Source organism: Anolis carolinensis, chromosome 5 (assembly GCF_035594765.1).
Source record: "Anolis carolinensis isolate JA03-04 chromosome 5, rAnoCar3.1.pri, whole genome shotgun sequence".
In the NCBI taxonomy this organism is placed as follows: domain Eukaryota; kingdom Metazoa; phylum Chordata; class Lepidosauria; order Squamata; family Dactyloidae; genus Anolis; species Anolis carolinensis.
In genome coordinates this window covers 126,189,404-126,215,489 of record NC_085845.1, presented here as the reverse complement: position 1 = coordinate 126,215,489, position 26,086 = coordinate 126,189,404, and positions in this window count along the sequence as shown.

The window sequence follows — 26,086 nt, the reverse complement described above, 5'->3', positions numbered from 1 at the left end:
AGGGGCGGAATATAAATACTGTAAATAAAATAAATAAATAAGTAAATATGTAGAGGACTGCAACCTCTGATGAGGATTGCAAGATGTAAGGAAATACAAGCTTTTTCTTCGTGTACTCTGTGAATGCACACTAATGGAGAAGCTGCGCCTGCGCAGGTTCCGACGGAAACTCTTCCAAGCTGAAGTTCAAATTTTGGCGGTAACCACGCCCCCCCTTCCCAAGGGGCATATAAGGCAGCCCCAGGCGCCCGCTCTCCAGTTCCTTTTTTTCCGCCGCAAGGTTCACTTCGGACTCTTCGCATGTCTACTACTCGTTTCAAGCGTTGCATGCAGTGTGCTGCTAAAATTCCTGACTCGGACGGCCACGCCAAGTGCCTCTTCTGTCTTGGCGAGGCTCATGTGGTCAGTACCTGCCGTTTCTGCCTAGCTCTCACAGCTCAGGCCAGAAAGAACAGAGCCGCTAGGCTTAGAGCGGCGCTTTACGAAAGATCTCTCGCGCCAGAACCGACTCCGTCGACGTCGGGTACGTCGTCGTCTTCAGCTCTGAGAGCTATGTCGGCGCCACCAGCTAAGCCTCCGACAGCTAAAGCCTCCTCGGTCTCGTCCAGAGCGTCCAGGACCTCCAGGGCCGCTAAACCGGTCAAGCCACCGTGTACTGTGACGACGGCTACCGTGTCGACCCGCTCCGGAAAGGTGGGGCCTTCCTCGACGTCGAGCTCTCTGGCTTCAGTGACCTCGATCCGCTCTCGTATCGGCTCCCCTCCGTCCTCCTCTGCTATCAAAATAGCCTTTAAAAGGGCTCACGAGGAGTCTCGTCGAGCGCAATCTGACTCAGCTGTGGTTCCTCCCACACCTGGCAAGTCCTTGAGGGTTGCATCCAAGCAACCGCCGACAAAGAAACGGCTGACTCAGCGCTCCTCTTCCTCGGCCTCCTCAAGGAGAGACCCGCCGTCCTCCTCGGCAACCTCCTCGAGAAGGTCTTCTCCAATTGTGCCAGCCCAGAGGCCTAGAGATGTTTCTCAATCTCCATTGCACCCCCTGTCTGACGGGGAGCTGCAGGACTCACCCCACCACTCTACCCAAACGGTGGTCAGGGTGCCGGTGCCGGAGCCCCTTGCGCCGCCTCACTCGTCGCGCCAACAGCTCTTCCCTCCCACCTCGACACCGGAGCGTGGCAGACAAACGGCTCGCCTGGCTCGAGCAGCCCAGGCCTCAGCGTCTAAGGATCCTCGGCTCCCGGCCCTCTCTTCCCGCGAGGCCATGCCTCCTCCCGAGACTGTGCTTTCTTCTCCCCCTCAGTCCCCCCAAGGGGCTGAGGAGGAAGATGTTGATATTGACCGCCCAGACTCTGTCCTCTCGGCCTCGGTGGTCTCTCTCGGTCTCGACCTCTCTCCTCCCCACGATGCGTATGAGGCAGACCCGCCTTCTCCTACTGACAATATTCGTGCTTTCTCTAATCAAATGGTCAGAATGGCCGACGCCCTGGGTTTGGAGATCAAGCAGACTTCCAAAGGAGTGTCTGATCCAGTTTTCAAAAGGGTGCAGGCCCAAGCCCCGCCGGCCACGCTACTCCCTTTCCTGCCTTATCTCTTGGACGTTATCCAGGCCTCCTGGAAAACCCCTTCCTCCATTCCTCCGACCTCGAAGAGGATCGAGACTTGGTACCGTACCGACGATGATACCTTGGAGTGGCTCAAACACCACCCTGACCCCAACTCCCTGGTCGTTAAGGCCTCTCAATCCTCAGGTCGTCAGTCGAACACTCCGGCCAACAGAGAAGGGAAGCGCTTCGACGCCGTGGGTTGAAAACTTTACTCTGGAGCCCTTTTGCTTTGCCGCATGGCGAACTATGGAGCCTGCATGGGTGCCTACCAGCAGATTATCTGGGAGAAGGCACAGCCCTTCTTCGCTGAGATGTCGGACGAAGACCGCTCCGTCCTCACTACCCTCCAACAGGAAGCAGACTCGCTTGCTCACCACCAAATACAAATGGCGAAACATACAGGTGATACTGCGGGCAAGATGATTGCCCACGCGATATCCATCCGCCGCCACGCCTGGCTGAGGTCTTCGGGTCTCTCCTCATCTTCCAGACAGGTCATTGAGGACCTTCCCTTTGACGCGCTCGGACTATTTAACTCCGGTACCGATGACAAACTCAAGTCTAATCATGACTTTAAAATTCTTGCGTCTAAATGTGGCGACCAACCGCAACCTCAGCGCACCCGCTGGTTCCCGCACCGCTCCCGCCGCTTCCCGCCGCAATCTTTCAGACACCACTCTTTCAGGCGGCCCTCGGGCTCGAATAATCAAACCCATCACCAACCTCGTCGGGGACCTCATCCGCAAAAGCAACGCGGTCGAACCACCCCCGCTCCTCCGCAGGCTAACCGGCGTACCTGACGCCAACCCCTGCCAAAGCTCCTCGCCCGCTACCGCTGTAGAGCCCACGCTGCCTTGACCCTCCTGTGCCTTTGCCGACTGCCTAGCCCCCTTTTACAATCAATGGGAGTCCATTACTTCAGATGCATGGGTTCTTCGCATTGTCCAAGACGGCTACGCCTTAGAGTTCACGGACCTCCCACCTACAGGTCGCATTCTCTACTCAACTCCTTCCCCAGAGATACTGGCCGAAGTCGATGCATTACTGGCCAAAGGCGCCATCCGTCCCTCCCCTCCCGAACTGGACCCTTTAAGTTTCTTCTCCAGATACTTTACAGTCCCGAAGAGGGGGGGCGGGCTACGCCCCATTCTGGACCTAAGGGCCCTCAATATATTCATTCGCCCTTCCAAATTCAGGATGGTCTCTATTGCCTCTATCCTCCCGATGCTGCAGCGGGGAGACTACTTTGCCTCCATAGACTTACGAGACGCCTACTTCCACGTGGCGATACGGGAGGCGCACAGACGGTTCCTCTGTTTCAAAGTTCTCGACCAAACCTACCAATTTACCGTTTTACCCTTCGGTCTCGTTACGGCCCCAAGGGTCTTTACCAAGGTCGTCGCCGCCGTAGCGGCCCACCTCAGGCTACATGGCATCACGGTCTTTCCTTATCTGGACGACTGGCTTCTCGTCGGGCCCGATCCGGTTCTTCTCGAAAACCACGTCTTCTTCACGCTGCGTCTTCTAAAATCTCTCGGCCTCCAACTCAACTCCGAGAAGTCAAATCTCTCCCCGTCAACCCGAATCCGGTTCATCGGGGCCCTCTTCGACTCCGTCACAGAGACTGTTTCACTACCGTTCGACAGATTCCTAGCTCTCCGCCACCACATCGCCCTTTGTCGATCCGCCCGGAGGGTCAGAGCCCGTGCCATTCAAGTCCTTCTGGGCCACATGGCCTCCACGGTTCTCACGACCCCGTTTGCCAGGCTGCGCCTTCGGGTCCTACAAAGGTGGTTTATAGACACTTTCAAGCCGTTCTACCACCACAACTCCAAGTACTTGTCGGTACCGTCGTTCGTCCGCCAGTCCCTCTCATGGTGGACGTCTCACCAAAACGTATGCAGGGGCCTCCCATTTCATCCAGCCCCGCCGTCGCTAACCATAACCACGGACTCCTCCACCTACGCTTTGGGAGCCCACATGAGCGGTCTAACGGTTCAAGATCTTTGGTCCCCATCCGAGAGGGCCAACCACATAAACTTCCTCGAGCTTCTCGCCATTCTCAAAGCCCTGAAAGCTTTCTCCCGCCTCATCCGTCACAAGTCCATCCTCATTCAATCGGACAACCTCGTAGCAGTATTCTACATCAACAAACAGGGCGGTACGGGTTCGAGGAAATTGATGCTCCTCTCCTCCCGTCTCTGGGTTTGGTGCATAGCCCACGACGTACAGGTCTCTGCAATCCACCTGCCGGGTGCCCAAAACGACTTAGCAGATGCCCTCAGCAGGATGACATCTTCCTCTCACGAGTGAAAGCTCGATCCTGAGATCCTCGACGGTCTGTTCCTCCACTGGGGATGCCCTACTCTGGATCTCTTCGCGTCTCCCCACAACGCTCAGCTACCCCGCTACGGAGCGAGACTTCCCCCGAACTCCTTCCCCGGCTGTCTAGGGGATGCCTTTCTACTGGACTGGTCGGCGGAGATGCTTTATCTTTTTCCACCGATTCCCCTCATACCGAAAGTTCTCGAAAGACTTCTCTCGATCTCGGTCACAGCGATTCTCATAGCTCCGGCCTGGCCCCGCCAACCGTGGTATCCAGCCCTTCTTCGTCTCTCCAGAGGAACGTTTCGCCCTCTGCCTCCCTCGCCGCACCTTCTCTCAAGGGAGGACGGCAAAATTCTTCACCCGGACCTCCCTTCCCTTCATCTCACTGCATGGAGGATTCTTACCTAGCCTCCCTTCCGCAGAACCTGCAAGATGTCCTTCAGGCAGCCCATAAGCCGTCTACTACCAAGGCTTATTCCTATAAACTCTCTCGCTTTCACGCCTTCCTTCGATCCCGTAACGTCGACACCTTTCCGACCTCGGTATCGGTGGTCCTCGACTTCCTCATGACCCTCGTCGAGAAGAAACTCTCTCTCGCTTCTATTAAGGCTTATCTCGCAGCTCTTTCCTGGTCCTTTCAACGCCACGGTCAGCCATCTCTCTTTTCTCACCACTTGATCAAAACTTTTCTCCGAGGCTACAATAACATCTGCCCGCCGTCGCTACCACCTATGCCGGGCTGGAACCTCGAACTTGTACTTTCTCAACTCACTTCTGCTCCCTTCGAACCGCTTGCCTCGACCGATCTCCGTCTGCTTTCCTGGAAGTTGGCCTTTCTAGTGGCGATCACGTCGGCACGACGGCCATCCGAGCTTGCTGCTCTCAGGGTCGACGAGCCTTATCTACGTTTTCACCATGACCGCGCTGTTCTTCGCCCGGACATTACCTTTCTCCCTAAGGTGGTGTCAGCTTTCCACCTCAACCAGGACATTGTCCTACCAGCTTTCTTCTCTAACCCCTCCTCTCCTCTCGAGCAAAAACTGCACCTTCTTGACGTTCGAAGGGCACTTCTCTTCTACAGGGACCGTACCAAGGGCATCCGTAAGACACAAAGACTCTTTGTCGCCTATGCCCAGGACAAGTTGGGTAATCCCATCTCTTCCCAAAGACTGTCCCACTGGATCGCTCAGGCCATTGAGTTGGCCTACGAACTAGCCAAGCGACCTCCTCCTCCATCCATCTGCCCGAGGTCGACTAGGGGCCTCTCGGCTTCGACCGCCTTCCTTAGGGGTATTCCGCTTGACTCCATATGCAAAGCGGCTATCTGGTCAAACCCTCTTACGTTTGTCTCTCACTACAGGCTGGACAATAAAGCCTTAAAGGACTCGGCCTTCGCAAGATCAGTACTCTCATCTTGCCTCTCCTGACTCTCAAACGTCTTTTCTCCTTATACTCACCCGCAGGTGACTCTCTATACCTCTCCTTCAAGTTTGGGCCGGTCTTTTTCCCCATACCTACCTCTAGGGATATGTTTTTCCCTGATTGTGTTGAGCAGTTGCTCTGTTGCTTTGTAGCGCCTTATTGATCCTGGCGGATATGTCAAAGGCCATGATGTTCTTTCCCCTCTCCCCCCTGGGAGAGCGTTTATATGCACTATATGCAATTGCGTGTTTCTATCATGTTTATTGAATAATTTCTATGTTATGTTTCCTCTTCTACTATGCTCATGTTTGCATTGCACTGGTCCTTTCGGACAATTTATTGCACTGGTCTCTTGGGACTGTTATCTCAATATGTCCTAATAAACATATGTTTGGACATTCACTGATTGTCGAGTTTGCCTTGTCCCACCATCCGGGACCTTAGCGTGTCAGTCTCCATTAGTGTGCATTCACAGAGTACACGAAGAAAAAGGACAGGTTGCTCACCTGTAACCATGTTTCTTCGAGTGTACTCTGTGAATTCACACAAACCCGCCCTTCCTTCCCCTCTGGCAAACCTCTCCCTTTCTCGTTGCCTTGGCGGCGTAGGAACTGGAGAGCGGGCGCCTGGGGCTGCCTTATATGCCCCTTGGGAAGGGGGGGCGTGGTTACCGCCAAAATTTGAATTTCAGCTTGGAAGAGTTTCCATCGGAACCTGCGCAGGCGCAGCTTCTCCATTAGTGTGAATTCACAGAGTACACTCGAAGAAACATGGTTACAGGTGAGCAACCTGTCCTTCCATGGCCCCATCTACTACTATGTAATGCAGTGTAAACTTATATAATGCAATGTAACAACATTGAATTGCATTATATGAGTCTAAAACAGTGGTTCCCAACCTGTGGTCCGTGGACCACCAGTGGTCCCCAAGAACTAAAATATGGTCTGCAGACTCACAGTTACTACACCATTGCAATGAGCGTGACTGGTCTCACGAAACCCTCTTATAATGCCCAGGCAATGGGGAAGTCAGGAGGGGAGAGGCTGATTACTCATGACAGGCATGACAGCAAGCCTCCTGACTGCTGCTTCTCCTCCTCCTCCCTACCCCTGAGTGGATCCATTCCATGTGGCGCCTGGAAGTGGGAGCGCCTTGGTGTCTTCGTTTTTAGGCCTGCTCCTGGGGTTATTTGGGGTGCTAATTCAGAAAATTGCATTGGATAGACTGCATCAGCTCTAGATTATTAAATATGGTTTTCTGTGGGTGAGCAGATGGCGACTACTGGATGGCATATGTCCTGTATCAGAAAATAGATCTGATGTGGTGTATCTAATGCAGTTTTCTGAATCAGCACCCCAGATAACCAAACCGAATCTAAAGTTGACCAAAAACATATTTGTTACCCTTTTGATACTAATGTTGGAGAGTGATCCCTGGTCAAAGTGGTCCCTGGTCAAAAAAAGGTTGGGAACTACTGGTCTATACTAACCCTATAATGCAGTGTAGATGGGGGTCTATGTCTTCCATAGTTCAGAAGACAGAATGTTAGCAGGCATGGCATGGCATGCAACATACACCTCCTAAAGTTTAATTTATACCCAACTATTTGTGAACTTCCTCTCTTTGGATATCTTTAAAAAGAGTTTGGATAGGCATCTTTCAAGAGTGCTTTGGTTGTGTACTCCTACAATGCAGGGTGTTCTCCTGGATAGCCCTTTAGGCCTCCTCAAACTCTCAGATTCGATTATTTAAGGTTCAGAAAACCCTGTCCTCTTCTGCATTTGAATTGTTAGACATTTTCCTCCAAATGTGATTATTTGCAACTTTGAAATGGGTGCTTAATATGAAGCTCCTGTGGTTTGTAAACCTTTGCTGTGTGGACATGCTAGGGTGATGACTCCTGCTATCTATATTTCCAGCTGCATCTCTGTCAGCTGCTCTGCCTCTTAGTTTGTGAAAGCTGCTGACGCATCACTAAATGTCATTTACGTACATCTTTTGGAAAACCCTCTCCCGTCTACCCCATCTTCTGTGGAAGCTAAAGGAAAGGAAAGCAGCTCTTTGTCCTTTGCCTAGCTTTCCAGTAATAAAAAGCAGGCCAGGGTGGTATTAAATAACATTGTTAAAAATACTAAAAGGTAACAGGGACACTTGACATTGCAATATAGCTTTACACTAGACCAACTTCTTCAGGCAAGGCAGGTTTTCCAAGTGATTATAAAGGTTCAGTGAACCCAGACATTTCACAGGTCAGTGAACCCAGACATTTCCACTCCCCTGTACTTTTAGTACATTATAACTGTCGCACACTGTAATTATATGTCTAATATCATCCCCTACTAGCTTCAAGGAAGAATAGGGCTTGAACTAGAGTTATTAGCAAATGCTGATAAGACCACTGTTCAGCTCAGGGAACTTTGTGTAGTTATTATATTTCTGTCAGTGCAATAAAGGGCAGATTCTAAGTGATATTTCAACTAGGTAAAAGGTTTTCCCCTGATGTTAAGTCCAGTCGTGACCACTCTGGGGGTTGGTGCTCATCTCCATTTCTAAACCGAAGAGCCGGCGTTGTCCGTAGACACCTCCAAGGTCATGTGGCCGGCATGGCTGCATGGAGTGCCGTTACCTTCCCGCCGGAGCGGTACCTATTGATCTACTCACATTGGCATGTTTTTGAACTGCTAGGTTGGCAGGAGCTGGGGCTAACAGCGGGAGCTCATTCCACTCCCGGGATTTGAACCTGGGACCTTTCGGTCTGCAAGTTCAGCAGCTCAGCGCTTTAACATACTGCGCCGCCACCAGGGACAAATATCTTCATGTCGGCAGAAATGCACTCCTTTGTACCCCAAACATGTTTCCTGGTTTTAAGCCAAGGCAGTTTACAATTAAAATACCAAAACTGGAGCACGCGCCGGGGGGGGGGGGGGGAGGGGGCAGGGATATCAAACAACCAAATGTCTAGAAACCAGACCTTGTGAGGAGCAACTTCAGGAGCTGGGTATGTTTAACTTGGAAGAAAGAAGGCTGAGAGTAGACATGATAGCCATTGAAAAAGAAGAAAACCTTATTTTCTCCTGCTCTAAATACCAGGATACATAGCAATGGATTCAACTCACAGGCAAAGAGTTTCCACCTAAACAATAGGAAGAACCTCCTGGTGGTAACCACTGTTTGAAGTGTAATATGTCATGGTTTGCAAAGGCACTGTGCTGTGTGTGTGTTATCTGGAAAATGAAGTGCATGAAGCTGACTGGCTGAGTCTGCAAAGACCTGGGGATTGATTTGAAACTGTTTCTGTTCTGCTGCTGGAGAACCAGTTTGGACAAGTTTTTCAGTGCTGGCTGAGTACTGCTAGAGAGCAGAGTGTGCTCAGAGAGGCCTATTTTGAGGCCTGTTTTGCTGCTGAGAAAAGAGGGTGAAGAACCAGAACTGTATTCTTCTCTGAAGCAGATTTGTGGACCGAGAAAGGACTGTTTATGACTGTGGACTTCTGTAAGTGATCAGAGAGACCATTGTAAATACTACTATTTTTCTTTCGATCTCTTGGAAATAGTAAAGTTCCTGTATTTTTGTTCTGAAAACCTGAGTAGCATGTTATTGTTCTGCGGGTGACTCTGGATCGTGGGCACACGTAAGAACTTCCATTTATCATGATCAGTCCGCTACAGAATATGTTGCCTTGAGGTCTCTCTCTTTGGAAGTTAAAAAAAAAGACTGGATAGACATTTTGTCACAAGTGCTTTGTATATTCCTGCATGGCCAGAAGTTGGATTGGATGGCCTCTTGTAGTCTCCTCCAGTTTTGGTGATTGAACCATTTTAAGAATTAGAAATCTCTTTTGTTGGTCTCCTCAGGAGCTGGTGGCATGAATTCTAACGCTGAGCTTGACTTCTCTTGTTTTCTGCTTATGGCGCATATTAACTTAAGCAAGTCACCACTCTCACTGTGAAAAGGTCAACTTTATTTCTATTATTGGAGATGGAAGCTGACTCATAGAAAAAGATATTACAACTTGTGCTTAGGATGTGGCTAATACTCTTGGGTGATCAAGTGTACGAGGGATCCTTATGAAAATTAAAAAAAAAAAACGCTGAATGCACATGTGAAGCACCTCTGAGGGCCCTTCCAGACAGGTCCTATATTCCAGTATCTAATCCCAGGTTTTCTATTTATCCCAGATTATATGGAGGTATGGACTCATATAATCCAGTGTAAAGCAGAAAACCTGGGATCGGATCCTGAAATATAGGGCCTGTTTGGAAGGGCCCTGAGTGAAACAGTTGCCTTTCAATCACTGGTAATAACAAAGAGACCAATGACCCCCACAAATAGAATAGCAATGTATGAGAAGGGCGAGTGTGAAGGTGGAAAATATTCAAACTGTGATGCCTTTGCAAACCATATACCTTTCAACTCTCTCTCTGTAAAGGGATGGACATTGTGAGACATCCTCTTTTGTCCCAGATGCTTTGTGGAGTCTTTGCTACCTTTTAAAAATAAGAAATGTCTAAATGTCCTCAGTAGCTGTTTACACGATCCACCACCAAACAAATTAGATGTTCATTTGAACAAGATTGTACTGTTCTCCATTTCCTGTGTTGGTAATACAGAAGAACTATGACAACCATCAGTGTTTAATACCTAAATTTATTTAAAAGATCTTGGTTTTTTACCCCTACAGAGTTTAATTCGTGTTATAGAGCCATACTGATGCTCTTTGCTTTAAGGTTATGGTGGAAATTGACCCCACAGTATTCCCTTCTTTACCTTCTTGTGGGCTCCTTTTTCTGTGTGATAATGCACATAAAGACCATTCTATATAGAAAAGACTACTGATGATGATTGTATTAAGTAGATCTGAGACAGATCTACAAGAAATCATTTGAACCTGGTATAATGGTGCAGTTAATAGCAAAAGCTGGTACAGTTAATAGCAAAAGCTGGTACAGTAGAGTCTCACTTATCCCAGACTCGCTTATCCAAGGTTCTGGATTATCCAAGCCATTTTTGTAGTCAATGTTTTCAATATATCGTGATATTTTGGTGCTAAATTCGTAAATACAGTAATTACAACATAACATTATTGCGTATTGAACTACTTTTCTCTCAAATTTGTTGTATAACATGATGTTTTGGCACTTAATTTGTAAAATCATAACCTAATTTGATGTTTAATAGGCTTTTCCTTAATCCCTCCTTATTATCCAAGATATTCGCTTATCCAAGGTTCTGCCAGCCCGTTTAGCTTGGATAAGTGAGACTCTACTGTATTGGGCTTAGACCTCCATATAATAGTACCATCAGGCAGATGAACTAATTCATTCATGATGAGGTAAACTATTTCTCAGGTGTAAAGGTAAAGGTTTTCCCCTGACATTAAGTCTAGTCTTGTCCGACTCTGGGGGTTGGGGCTCATCTCCATTTCTAAGCCGAAGAACCGGTGTTGTCCATAGACACCTCCAAGGTCATGTGGCCAGCATGACTGTATGGAGCACTGTTACCTTTCTACCGGAATGGTACCTATTGATCTACTCACATTTGCATGTTTATGAACTACTAGGTTGGCAGAAACTGGGGCTAACAGCAGGAGCTCACTATGCTGCCTGGATTCGAACTGCTAACCCTTTGGTCAGTAAATTCAGCAGCTCAGCGGTTTAACCCACTACGCCACCAGAGGCTCCATTTCACAGGTGTACAATGTACAATGGTGTTAATAATTCAAACTACTAAGGATACCAAGTGTACATCTGCTGGACAGCTCCTGTAAGCACTGCCTTATTACAAGTGTACCTAGCATGACAGGAGAGCGGTTTCAACACAGTGGTGTACACCAGTGTTTCTCACACTATCTGATGTGTGGGGTTGGCATTCCCGCCCTGTATTTGTGGAAAGAAATTATTAAATTTCTTTCCATTGTCTATAATGGTTTCTTTCTTTCCTGAAAACTCACCAGGAGACTGGCACTGATTTATGGATCACTGCTCTGAGTAGCACTGGTGTGTTGCATTATTTTCCTGCCTAGATTATATATATGATCTCAAGAAAACTATAATATGTAAAGCAGGTCTTAGTAGGTTCACTGTTTTAAGTTCAACTTTCATTAGCAACATAGAATCACAGAAAAAAAAGTTAAGACTTGGCTCTGGGATCGGGTATTTGGGAATAATTCAACACAGAAATGATATGCAGCAACATGAAGGACAACTGAGGTTTTAACTATATGGTTTTAACAGTTTTTAACAGTTTATATATTTGTATGTTTATTTTGTTTGTTTTGCTGATGTTGAATGTGTTGTATTTTATATATTTTGTATTGTAATGTGGCACTGAAGTGACCAATCTGTAAGTCGCTCCGATTTCTAGTTTCAAGGGCAGCATAAAACAAACCTGCTCCCTCCTCCTTATGACACCCTTTCACATATACAGAACTATCATGTCTTCTCTCAACCTTCTCTTCTGCAGGCTAAACATACGCAGTTCTTTAAGACGCTCCTCATAGGGATTCATGTTTCCAGACCTTTGAGCATTTTAGTTGCCCTCCTCTGGACACTTTCTAGCTTGTCGATATCTCTTCTAAACTGTGCCCAGAACTGCACACAGTATTCCAGGTGAAGTCTAACAAAAGCAAAATAGAGGTGCACCATAATTTCCCTCAATATAGACTCTATACTCCTTTTGATGCAGCCCAAAATCCCATTGGTTTTTTAGCTGCTGCATCACACTGTTGGCTTATGTTCAACTTATTGTCCACGAAGACCCCAATTTTTTTTCCACATAGGGTTAGTAGTACTTTTCTAGAGTATAACAAACTAGGAAGTTGCTCTAGGGATTTAAAATATTCAATTGTGGGGGGCCAGGCTGAGAAACTCCTGCATATGTGGTGGGATTGTAAACATGCAAAAGAATTTTGGGAATTGGTTATAACGGAAATAGAAAATATTATGAATATAAAAATCAGAAGGAATCCAGTGGAAATATTACTTTTAATTAAAAAAAAGAGGATGAAAAAGATAAGAGGGGAAAAAATTTAATAGACATGCTATTAACAGCAGCTAGATTACTAATTGCAAAATATTGGAAAGGAGAAATGAAAATATAAATTAATAAATGGTATAAAGTTTGGCGAATTGAACTGAATGACAAGCTTGTTGGGATTCATCCTGGACTATTCAAGTCTAAATGTAGTCAGACAGATTATAGAGTTAGATTGAGGGAATCCTTTCCCGTTTCCAAAGCATGCCTAGATAGGACTCACCATTGTTTCCTGCTTCCCGTTCTATTTAGGTCAGCACACCCTTTGATGTTCCTAGAAATGTGATCTCTCCTAGGGCTTTGACGTAACTTCCCCAATTTGGCCTTTGGAATGTTTATGGCGACCCACGAGGCTGGTCGCCATTCCAGCTTCCTGCTTTGTTCCAGAGAGGACGCACCTCTGTCCTCTAATAGCCAAGATGTAGCATATCTAGAGCTTTGTTATTTTAATCCATCTATGTGTATTAGACCAGGATAGATTAGCTAGTTAGGTCCTAACCTTTTCTATCCATCAGTGGATTTCTTTTTACCTCAATAAATGCTTTTAAGCTTTAAAGCTAACTTTGCATCCCTTTGCCTTCCTGAATACACAGAGGCCTTCCAAACTCACACCCGCGTAAGTCTCATGCTGCTGCAATTCTTTACTCTGCTATTTTAATGGGAATTTACTTCATAAAAGAGGGTGATTAGAGCTTAACGGCCCGTCCATTCCCAACAAAGCTAACATCAAATTTAAAAGTAAAGAAGGGATTATGGGGAAATGATTTTGAAAGTATTTAGAGAAAATTTCTAGAAAAATTATTGGAAAAAGAAGATGGGAATTTACCTCCAAATGAAGAATTGAACTTTTGGTGGGACTACAGAAGAAGAGATGGCTCTGGAGAAGGGGAGCACAGGGGTGAATGTAAATAAAAGAGGGGGTAATGTATAGAATATGTTTATATAATTGTAACTTTTTCTCAAATAATAATAATAAAAATATTAAAAAAATATTCGATTGGTTTTAATTATATACTGATGTACACTAGGATAACTTTTTTTCCAACTGCATTGCGTAAGTTGTAAGGTATTATCAGATCCCACCAAGAATTCCGTTGTTGCTGGGTGCAAAATTTTTGGTGGTCATAGGTGTTCAGCCTAAATACCATAAAGGTACCCAACCCTGTCTGTCTTGGAAGCTAAGTAGGATCAGCCCTGGTTACTCCATGGATGTGGGATCGATAAATATCAGGTGCTGTAAGCTATATCTCAGAGGAAGGGGATTTCAATATTTTTTGCGTAAAAACCTCTATGAAATTAATGGGGTTGCCTTAAGACAATAGGTGACTTGATGGCACATACGTTTGCACACATGGATGATACTGACTGCTACTGTGCAAGAATACTAGCTGATGATTCAGTCTTCCAAGGCAGCAAGATAAAAATAGCAAGATGGGGGCAGGGCAGGGCAGCCTGCCAAAGAATGTAGCTAAGCTTCAAAGACCATTGGAAGATTTATTGCAAATCCAAGAGGCAACGAGAACTAATGCAGAAAACTGTTGATAATGTTTCTTTTGTTGACACAACTGAAAGTTACAACTGCCGATGAAGACCCTTTACTCTGAACCGTAATACAGATCTGGATACATCTGAGCAAATACTTGAAGGAACATGAGCATGCTTGAAAAGCTAATATAAATCATAAAAGGAGCCAGAAGAACTATTCATTTTGAAAAGGCTAAAAGGAGCATCATAGCTTGTTACACAACAATACTGTGGAAAAAAACTCTAAAAGTTGAGTCTTCCTTATCTGAAATGCTTGGAGCCAGAGGTTTTTCAGATTTAGTTTGGATTTTGGAATACCTGCATGTGCATATAAATAGTGAATGAGAAATGGGAGAAAGTGGTTAGTCACATCTCCTGGGACCCACTGCATTTTGACACTAAAAAAGAAGATAAATTGAAGACAAAAATTGAAGATAAATAAGTAGCAAGACTTCACTTACATAAGACCCCTGTCAAAAGCAGACATCCCAAAGGTGGATGGGGACGCCTGGCAGCACATAGTTTCAGTTTTTGGAGTATGTTAGATTTCCAGATAAGAAAGAATTAGCCTGTATTATATGTCTCTTTATTGATATGTCTCTTGCATTTATGTGTATATGTACATAAATGTTGAGGGGTAACTGGAGTACATTGTGGACCTCTGATGAGGATTATCAATCAATCCAATCAATCAATCAATCAAACTTTATTCATATCCCGCCCCATCTCCCCATGGGGACTCGGGCGGCTTATAACACCAAAGGCAACCATTCAATGCCACCAAAATGCGCAATAAATAAAAATGTAGATAAATCATAAAAACATTCAATCATAACCAAAACATAATAAAAGACCACTAAAACACATTTCACAATAGCAGTTCACATACAGTACTTTATAAGTACAATCTCAGGCCAAGACTTTTGTTTCCGGTCAGGCTTTGAAAGAAGATATTTTTTTTAAATGTATTTCAATTGTTTTCATAGTTCTCACTGTGACTTTGTTTTAATACTTCCAATGTATGCCACTAATCCCATTTCCATGTTTTAATTCATACTTTGGTATGTATGGGTTATTTTAAAAATCGTTAGCTGCTTTGAGTCTCTTTCAGCAGAGAAAATAATAATAATAATAATAATAATAGTAATAATAATGCTTTATTTATATCCCATCCCCTCTCCCTAAGGCAACTCGGGGCGGCTTACAACAAGGAAAACAATATAAATATAAAGGAGTCCTCAATGGCTTAGGGAATAAAAGCCTTGTCACTTGAAGGTTGGGTTGCTGACCTGAAGGCTGCCAGGTTCAAATCCCATCCGGGGAGAGTGCGGATGAGCTTCCTCTGTCAGCTCCAGCTCCATGCGGGGATATGAGAGAAGCCTCCCACAAAGATGGTAAAACATCAAAACATCCGGGCGTCCCTTGGGCAACGTCCTTGCAGGCAGCCAATTCTCTCACTCCAGAAGCAACTCCGGTTGCTCCTGACATGAAGAAAAAAATATATAAATAATAATAGTCATACAACCAAATCAGGGAAAGTTAAATCAGAACAGCAAATCAAAAAACAAATCACAACATAAAGGAAAATAAAAGCACAATAAGTATGTTAATTATAACACAAAGAGAAAGCAAGATAGATAAATCAATACTTATTAGTCCACTAACCATATCAACAAGCAAAGACAAAAACAAAAATATATAGGCAAATAGACACTCATCACTTGCAATAGTTAATGGAAATAAATTATACATAAATTATAGAGTGCCTTGAGGCATTCAGAGCTTTAAATGGTTCTGTTAATGGATCAATACCCTGAAGGCATCAGAACCTGTCTGATTTTGGAAGGTAAGCAGAGTCAGACTTGGTTAGTACTTAGATGGGACAACGCTAAGGAATCCTAGGTGCTGTAGACTATATTTCAGAGAAAGGGAATGGCAAACCGCCACTGAGCATACCTTGTCTAAGAAAAACCTATAAAATTCACGGAGTTGCCAAGGGTTGACAGGTGATTTCAAGACAAGTCATGGTCACAGTGACCATGTCAGGTATTTGGACAAATCTGCTCAGTGTGATCACTGCCCTACTTTATGAGAATAAAATTAAAATATACTCATATTTTCAACTGCTAGTGGCAGGCATACGTCAAGCCAATTTTCCAGGTCACTGTGACCATGACCTGTCTTGAAATCACCTGTCAACCCTTGGCAACAGTGTTATGTAGCGAGAATACAGGAATTCCTCAGCAGAAAAAGTTGTACTGATAATGCTCCTTGCAGCAAATCATTGGATTACAGCATATTTTGCCCTGATGGGATGCATTATAAAGCATACGTTGCAAAAGCCTTAGGGTTGTCAAGTTAAAAGTGTTTTTGATTCACCTGTCACAAAGGATAGTTTCTGGCTATTTCCCACCCTACCCGCATCCTTGGGACCTTCCCAGATCTCTCTACTAAAGACACCTGATACTGACAGTGGGGAATCCTGCTCTCAGCTTGTAGCCGTTCCAGCTCTGCAACTTAATTCCATCATCTCCCTGGATTAATCTGGTTTGCTTCCCCAGATGACTCCTCTGACTCATACGGTGGCTTATGGACTGGATTCTCTAATCTCCCCAGTGCTTCCCCCCCCGTCCCTGACACAGAAAATAAGGTGCACTGTACTACGGCCTGAACAGATGACACAAGGTACGTCAACGGTATTGACTTAAATGGATTTAATAACCATTTCCTGCCCTAAAGGAATTTGGGGAACTGCAGATTACTGAGAATAGTAATAGAATTCTCAGAATCCTTTCTACAGTTCCTAGGTTTCTTTTAGGGGGAGCCAAAATGGGAATAAAACCAATATACCTTGTAGCTAGATGTAGGCTGTGAAGACAAAACAAGGCTGCCAGAGCAGCGATTCCCAGCTTTTTTCGAGTGGCAACCCCACTTTAGAGAGGCAAAGTGACCCATGACCCTGATATATTAAAAATAGGCTTTTTAATGGAGTAAATGAACACACATCAAAAATAGATTTTTCAACATAATATAATTCAAAATAATGTTAACTTAAAACTTATTTCATGTGATGATTGAAACTGTAACTCATTAACAAGATTAACAAGATTAAAAATTCAAAACCAAACTGCACATGAACTTGGACCTCGCAACAAGCTAACCCTACAAACAATGTTAAGGCATTGAATGTTTGCCTTATTTGAGTAATGTGATCCACCCTGAGTCCCCTTCAGGGTGAGAAGGGCGGAATATAAACACTGTAAATAAAAGATCATTACACGTTTACATAAACAAATCTCTGTGCAGGATGCAATGATGTGATTTTTTGTTTTTTTTGTTTTCTATTTTTTAAATGTTCATTGCTCACCACTGGCACTTTCTGTGGTGCAGTGGGTTAAACTCCTGAGCTGCTGAACTTGCTGACTGAAAGGTCGCTGGTTCGAATCCGGGGAGCAGGGTGAGCTTCCACTGTTGGTCCCAGCTTCTGCCAACCTAGCATTTTGAAAACATGCAAATGTGAGTAGATCAATAGGTACCGCTCCAGCGGGAAGGTAAGGGCACTCCATGCAGTCATGCCGGCCACATGACCTTGGAGGTGTCTACGGACAACGCTGGCTCTTCGGGTTAGAAATGGAGATGAGCACCAACCCCCAGAGTCGGTCACAACTGGACTTAATGTCAGGGGAAAACCTTTACCTTTAGAAGTAAATAAATAAGGAGCCTCCGGTGGCTCAGTGTGTTAAAGCGCTGAGCTGCTGAACTTGCAGACCGAAAGGTCCCAGGTTCAAACCCTGGGAGCATCGTGAGCGGCCGCTTTTAGCTCCAGTTTCTGCCAACCTAGCAGTTCGAAAACATGCCAATGTGAGTAGATCAATAAGTACCGCTCCGGCGGGAAGGTAACGGTGCTCCATGCAGTCATGCCAGCCACATGACCTTGGAGGTGTCTATGGACAACGCCAGCTCTTTGGCTTAGAAATGGAAAGGAGCACCAACCTCCCCCCGCTCCCCCAGAGTCAGACATGACTAGACTTAATGTCAGGGGAAACCTTTACCTTTTTATTATTACATTTATTATTTTACTGCATTTATTATTATTATTATTATTATTATTATTATTATTATTATTATTACATTTATTATTTCACTCTATTATTATTAAAAGGATACATACTCACATTTACATTGAAGATGAAAATAATGATTTAATCAGAGTTGAACAGTCATATCTTAAATTACAGTTTAATGTAAAGATTCAAAAACATTTGAACTACTGATGCCTCAATTAATGCAATTTTATTGGTATCTCGGCTTATACTGGAGTCAATGTTTTCCCAGTTTTTTGTGGTAAAATCAGGTGCCTCGGCTTTTATTCGGGTCGGCTTATACTCGAGTATATATGGTAAATAAATAAATACAGGTAATAGATTCCCCAGGACATGTTAAACATTGAACTCATGGCCAGAAGGTGATTTAACTGAGGGAGATGGGGGGAGAAAAAATCATGGATAATTTCCATTTCTCAAATAATTAGACTTCAGATATTGGATGAAATCCAGATGGAAATTGGTCATGCATAGGCATAAGCAAGTGGAAAGGGACGGAGTATTCATTGTCCCTTTCCTGCTTCCCTGGAGATCCTTCACCGCATTAACTCTCTGAGTCAATATTAATTTTGGCACCAACCTTACAGTGCTGTGGGGCTTTTCCCCCTCCAGCTTCCTTAGTGGTGTTCTAATGCTTTTCAGTCCGTACTCCTGGGAAACGCAAAAGGTTCACCAAGCAATGAACCTTTCCTTTTCATAACAAACAGGCGAAGGAGGGGTGGGGAATGCAGGGGCCTTTAGAGAGCAGGATGGCTCTGCAGTTTCGAAAATGTTTGCTGGGCAAAATGCCAGGCAAGACGGCTGTAACCAGATCGCCTCATATCTCTGTGGCAGAGTAGGCCATTAAAAGGAGTGGGGAGAGAGATGAAATCTGCATTATAATTCCATCAGTTCTGCAGAGCATTTAACCCACTTAGCAGCCAATTAAGGCATTTCCACACTGTCCCTTTTTTTCCCTCCTGGGAAAGTTATGTTTCTACATGGTAACTACCTTGGAGAATCACCATCGGATTGTGGTCCCAGAGCTGATGCTTTATTTAATTTTTTAGAGTGGAGGTGAAGATGTGTGATCATCCAGATGTTGTTGGATTTCAGAGCCCTTCGGTTCTATCCAGTGCAGCTGTTGGAGGATAATAGGAACTGATTGCATCTCTGAGCCCAATCTCTGTTCAACTATATCCATTCAAGATCTACATGTGCTGGGTTGTTGTGTGTTTTCCGGTCTGCATGGCTATGTTCCAGAAGCATTCTCTCCTGACGTTTCGCCCTCATCTATGGCAGGCATCCTTAGAGGTTGTGAGGTATGTTGGAAAAATCTAAGCAAGGAAGGTTTATATATCTGTGGAAGGTCCATGGAGGGAGAAGGGACTCTTGTCTGTTGGAAACCAGTGTGAATGTAGTCATTAATCATCTTGATTAGCATTCATGGCCTTGCTAGATTCATTTCCTGGCTTCTTCCTGCCTGGGGGAATCTTTTGTTTAGAGGTGTTAGCTGTCCCTAAAAAACTAATACAAGATAGTATGGAAGTGGTATTTGACCCCAATAAAGATACATAATATGGATAAAAGCTGTTCAGAAAAATGTTGGAGGGGTTGTCAAGAAAGGGGGACATATATTCATATGTGGTGGGAATGTAAGTATGTACAGAGTTTTTGAGGAAAGGTCATAGTAGAAATAGAGAGTATCATGAAGGAAAAAATCAATATAAACTCAGCGACTATACTATTATCTATTTATAACACAGATAAATGGAAAGAAAATGAAAATAATTTGGTAACAATGTTGCTAACGGCTGCAAGGTTATTAATAGCAAGAAATTGGAAAGAGGAGGTGGAAATTAAAATAGAAGATTGGTACAAGGAAATTTGGAAATTAGCAATACAGTAGAGTCTCGCTTATCCAACATAAACGGGCCGGCAGAACGTTGGATAAGCGAATATGTTGGATAATAAGGAGAGGTTAAGGAAAATCCTATTAAACATCAAATTAGGTTATGATTTTACAAATTAAGCACCAAAACATCATGTTATACAACAAATTTGACAGAAAAAGTAGTTCAATACGCAGTAATGCTATGTAGTAATTACTGTATTTACGAATTTAGCACCAAAATATCATGATATATTGAAAACATTGACTACAAAAATGCGTTGGATAATCCAGAACGTTGGATAAGCGAGTGTTGGATAAGTGAGACTCTACTGTAAATGATAAATTAATATGCAATTTAAATGTCAAAAAAGGGCCTAAGGAAGAAAAATGATTTTGAAAGTATATGGAAGAAATTTATTGAAGAAACATTAAGGAGAGAAGATGAGAATCAACCCCCACCAGAAGAAATGAGATTCTGGTTGGACTATAAAGAAATGGACTCCGGTGATGGGGAGCACAACGGGTAGAACACTGGGGGAAGGAAAAGACTTAATTATATGAATTGTAAAGATTTTTCTTTTCTTTGTAACAAAATTAATAGTAATGTAATAAAAATATTTTTTAAAAAGAGGTGTTAGCTGTCCCTGATTGATTCATGTCTGGAATTCCTTTGTTTTCATAGTGTTGTTCCTTATTTCTGATTTTAGAGTTTTTTAATATTGGTAGCCGTATTTTGTTCATTTTCATGGTTTCTTCCTTTCTGTTGAAATTGTCCACAAGCTTGTGGATTTCAATGGCTTCTCAGTGTAGTCTGACATGATAGTTGTTTTTTCTTCACCTCTGAACAAAAGATTCCCCCAGGCAGGAAGATACCAGGAAATGAATCTGGCAAGGCCATCAATGCTAATCAAGGTGATTAATTACTACATTCACACTGGCCTCCAACAGACAAGAGTCTCTTCTCCCACCCTGGACCTTCCACAGAAATATAAACCTTCCTTGCTTAGTTTTTTCCAATATACCTCACAACCTCTAAGGATGCCTTCCATAGATGTGGGCGAAACGTCAGGAGAGAATGCTTCTGGGACATGGCTATACAGCCCGGAAAACACGTAACCCTGTGATTTCGGTTATGAAAGCCTTCGACAACACATTCTACATGTGCTACTCCTTATTTCACCTCAAAGGAACCCAACACAACCTGGTCGAAAAGGCCTAGCAAATGTACAACATGAGAATGATGGGAATCGAGCCCTGTGCCCCAAAGGAATCTGTTCAAAAGAAGAAATGGAACTGACACTTGTCTCCATTGTAGGCCATTGCCATGAAGGCTGCTATTTTAGAAAAATTCCCTCCAGGTGAACTGAGAAAAAAAACTGTAGTTTCAACAAAGACCGAACAGTCACAAGGGAGGCTGGATAAAGTTATGTTCGAGGGTTATCTGCATACTGCAGCTAGTCCTGAAACTTAATGTGCATCAGTATGGCACATTCACAGACATTTGATACCTCTTTAACTGTCATGGACCTATCATACAGATTTCTGAGATCTATAGTTGGGGGGTTTTTTTCGTGTCAGGAATGACTTGAAAAACTGCAAGTTGCTTCTGGTGTGAGAGAATTGGCCATCTGCAGGGACATTGCCCAGGGGACGCCCAGATGTTTGATGTTTTACCATCCTTGTGGGAGGCTTCTCTCATGTCCCCGCATGGAGCTGGAGCTGACAGAGGGAGCTCATCCACACTTTCCCCAGATTCTAACTGGCAACTTTCAAGTCAGCAACCCAGTCTTCAAGTCAGCAGTCCTGCTGGCACAAGGGTTTGACCCATTGTGCCACCGGGGCTCCACTGAGATACTAGAATTCATTCTTGGATTGCTGTCCTAGTTCAGGAGAGATGACCTAGCAGTCGCTCTCAAACTTGAACCTCCCAATAATAATAATACACTTTATTTATATTCCGCTTTATCTCCCCGGAGGAACTTAGAGCGGATTACAGTATACACATATAAAGCAAACATTCAATGCCTTTTACACAGTGAACAACGACATACACCGGAGTGGAAATAATCTATTGGACAGACGGCAAGCTACTTAACCCCAGCAGACTGAAAGCCAAAACCAAGGTCATAACAACATCTGTTATAGAACTCCAATATGGTGATTATAATGTTGTCTGTGCGCATTCAGAAGAAGATCTACAAGCCACTCTAAACACCATTGCAGAAGCATACGAGAAGCTCGGCCTCTCATTGAACATCGAGAAAACCGAAGTGCTCTTCCAGCAATCATCAGCCAATCCCTCTGCAATGCCAGGAATACAGCTTAATGGTGTAACGTTAGAAAATATTGACCATTTCTGCTACCTTGGCAGCCACCTCTCCACAAAAGTCAACATTGTCAATGAAATACCACTACATCTGAGCTCTAAGAGTGCAGCATTTTTCCGAATGAAGTAGAGAGTGTTTGAGGATCAGAATATCCGTAGGGACACCAAGGGGCTTGTTTATAAAGCCAATGTCCTCCCAACTCTGCTATACGCCTGCGAAACATGGACTGTCTACAGACGTCACACTCAACTCCTGAAAAAAAGTTTCCATCAGCGTTGCTTCCGAAAAATCCTGCAAATTTCTTGGGAAGACAGGCAGACAAATGTCAGCGTGCTGGAAGAAGCAAAGACCACCAGCATTGAAGCAATGCTCCTACGCCATCAACTCCACTGGACTGGCCATGTTGTTCGAATGCCCGATCTCCATTACCCAAAGCAGTTACTATACTCCCAACTCAAGAATGTAAAATGGAATGTTGGTGGACAGGAAAAGAGATTTAAAGATGGGCTCAAAGCCAATCTTTAAAAATGTGGCATAGACACCAAGAACTGGGAAGCCCTAAACCTTGAGCGCTCTGAATTGGAGGTCAGCTGTGACCAACAGTGCTGCAGAATTCGAAGAGGCACAAATGGAGGGCTTAAGGGAGAAATGTGTCAAGAGGAAAGTGTGTCAAGCCAACCCTAACCAGGACCGCCTTCCGTCTGGAAACTGATGTCTTCACCGCAGAAGAACATGTGGGTCAAGAATAGGTCTCCACAGTCACCTACGCATCCACCACCAAAACACTACACTTGGAGGACCATCATCCTCGAGCTACGAAGGATCGCCTAAGCATGAAATGTATTTGAAGTATAAATTAATTCTGTGCTTCCATTTGAGTCATAACTCCAAGCTACCTCATTGTGTATATGCAAGTACTCTGAAATCCCCAAACTACAAAATACCAAAAACTTCTGGCCCCAAGCACTTTCAGATATAGGACACCCAAACCTATAATATGTTTGCATTTATATATAATTTTGTCTACGTTTTGGGCTGAATTGGCTTTGATTGAAAACGTGATTTTTTTTTGGCGGAAAGCCAAAGTAGCATTTAAATAAATAGCTAAAATTTCAAAGAGACCAGTGCTCTCTGTTGCTGTTATTGGCAAAGGAAACTAAACTTTCCGATGCTGCTGTTGCTTTGGTAAACACAGCATTCAGCCCTCTAGCATGCTTTTCTCTTCTAAGCAATTACTTTATTTTCTGTGGCAGCAGAACAATGCTGTAAACTTGTCTCCAACTGCCAACTGTGTGTAAACAAAATCAATATAACATTTTGTATTAATGCCTTGGATGCAGAACCAGGCAACCAAAACTTGATTTATGGGCCTCGCTAATGCTGTCTTGTTAACACATTGATTAAATGAAGAGATTAACAGTGCGACCCTACAGAGGTCTTCCCAAAAGGAAGCCTTACGAACTTTCCTGGGAGTTATTCACAGGCAAATAGGATTTCACCTAGGAATTCAAGTGAGATTTCCATATCTGTATCAATTAACATAATATTTTAAGGAATTTCTTACAATATTTAAGTCAATGAAGCAATGTTGTAAGGGGCTTTGCTTCTACCTAGTGGCAGAAATGTGAACTCGGAGAAATATTTTGCACTAGTCTTTTCCACCGTTTCATTCTTCGCTTTTAGAAAATTGCCACCAATAATGTATTTTTATTTATTAATCTCTCACTTTCTTTCCAGTTTAAGATTCAAGACAGTTGACAACAGTCATAACAAGCAGAAACATGAAATTAACAACATACAAAGTGCAAGTAAGCTATTAAAAATTAAAACTTGCTAAAGGAGAATGTGGGGAGCCCCGGGTGTCGTAGTGGGTTAAACTGCTGAGCTGCTGAACTTGCTGAGCGAAAGGTCAGCGGTTCATATCCGTGGAGCAGGGTGAGCTCCCACTGTTAGCCCCAGCTTCTGCCAACCTAGCAGTTCGAAAACATGCAAATGTGAGTAGATCAATAGGTACTGCTTTGGTGGGAAGGTAATGGCGCTCCATGCAGCCACAACCTTGGAGGTGTCTACAGACAACACCGGCTCTTTGGCTTAGAAATGGAGCTGAGCACCAACCTCCAGAGTCGGACATGGCTAAACTTAATGTCAGGGGAAACCTTAACCTTTTAAAGATGAATGTGGCGTATCCATGATCACCCAATAGGTTTCCATGGCTGAGTTGGTATTCAAATCCAGAGTTGCAGAACAACACTCAGACACCCTGCTGATTCTCTGGTTTGCCTCAGGGTTGCCATGCTGTGGAAATGACTTGAAGGCACAAAGCAATAAAATACAGAGGCTGGGTGCGGAAACGGGAATGCAACACCTTTCTTCAGATTTCATTATGTACGGTGTTGTTGTTGAATGCTTCCAAGTAATTTCTGATTTATGACAACTAAACCTAAGGCAAACCTTGGGTTTGGATTCAAAGAATTTGTTTAGTGGTAGCTTGCCCTTGCCATTCTCTGAGACTGAGAGGCCATAAAGTGACTCTTTGGTTAGTTTTTTAAAGCAGTGTTTTCCCTGTTTGTGGCTTGGGCACAGCCCTCATAATCCTGTCCAAGCTGTTTTAGCTCATTAAATTGCACACACTAGTATTTTCCCTTCTGAAATGCCACCTAGTGATGAAACCAGTCCTCGCACACTGCTCTGGAGTTTTATGTTTTCAGTGCATTTGGAGTATTTACAGATAAATCTATTTTTTTCTTTCAGAAGCTGTGTTGACTGCAGGGTCGGCTAGGGTGGAAGATTTATATTAAAAATTGCAGCCACCTCTACAGCCATAGCCTGTTGGGATTGAATGTGGGCATTAAACCTTCCTATGTAGACAGCAGTGAGGGGTCAGTTTCCCTGCAGAACATATTCTCCCTTTGATGAGTTTTGAAAATAAAGACCGTACCTAAAAGGAATAATAGAACCACAAATAACAAGGGAACAACTCCTGTTGTTTTGGTGTAGCCTTGTTTAAATATTTGAAAGGCTGTCATAAGGAAGAGGGAACAGATTTGTTTTCTGCTGCCCTGGAGACTAGGACTTGGAGCAATGGGTCAAATTACAGGGAAGGAGATTCTAGCTGAACATGAGTTAGAACGATTGAATCCATATCCACTGCCCATATACTGGTCCATACCCCGTTTCCCCAAAAATAAGACATCCCTGAAAAATAAGACCTAGTAGAAGTTTTGCTGAATTGCTAAATATAAGGCCTCCCCCGAAAGTAAGACCTAGCAGTTTTTGTTTAAAAGCATGCCCAGCCCCTGCCAAAATGAACACCAGAACATGCAGGATTGGTAAATGTGCATACCAGTTGTACATGGAAATAATGGTAGTAACAAGAAATTCTTGATAGGATTCGCAGTTTGTCTGGTTATGCTGATTTGTGATGACAACTACTGTACAGTATATAATAAATGTTCAATTTTTTGTTCAACAATACATGTGAATTCTTCTTCATGGAAAAATAAAACATCCCCTGAAAATAAGACATAGCACATCTTTGGGAGCAAAAATTAATATAAGACACTGTCTTATTTTTGGGGAAACACGGTAGCTAGGGGCTTCCAGATTTCACAATCCTGCCCCTGTCACCAATCGCTATAGGACTTTTGTTGGTTTTGGTTTTCTTGGAAGACATCAATGAGTTAAACCTTTGTGCTGACCGAAAGGTTGGCAGTTCGAATCAGGGGAGCAGAGTGAGCTCCCGTCTGTCAGCTCTAGCTTCCCATGTGGGGACATAAGAGAAGCCTCCCACAGGATGGTAAAACATCAAAACATCCACGCGTCCCCTGGGCAACGTCCTTTCAGATGGCCAATTCTCTCACACTAGAAGCGACTT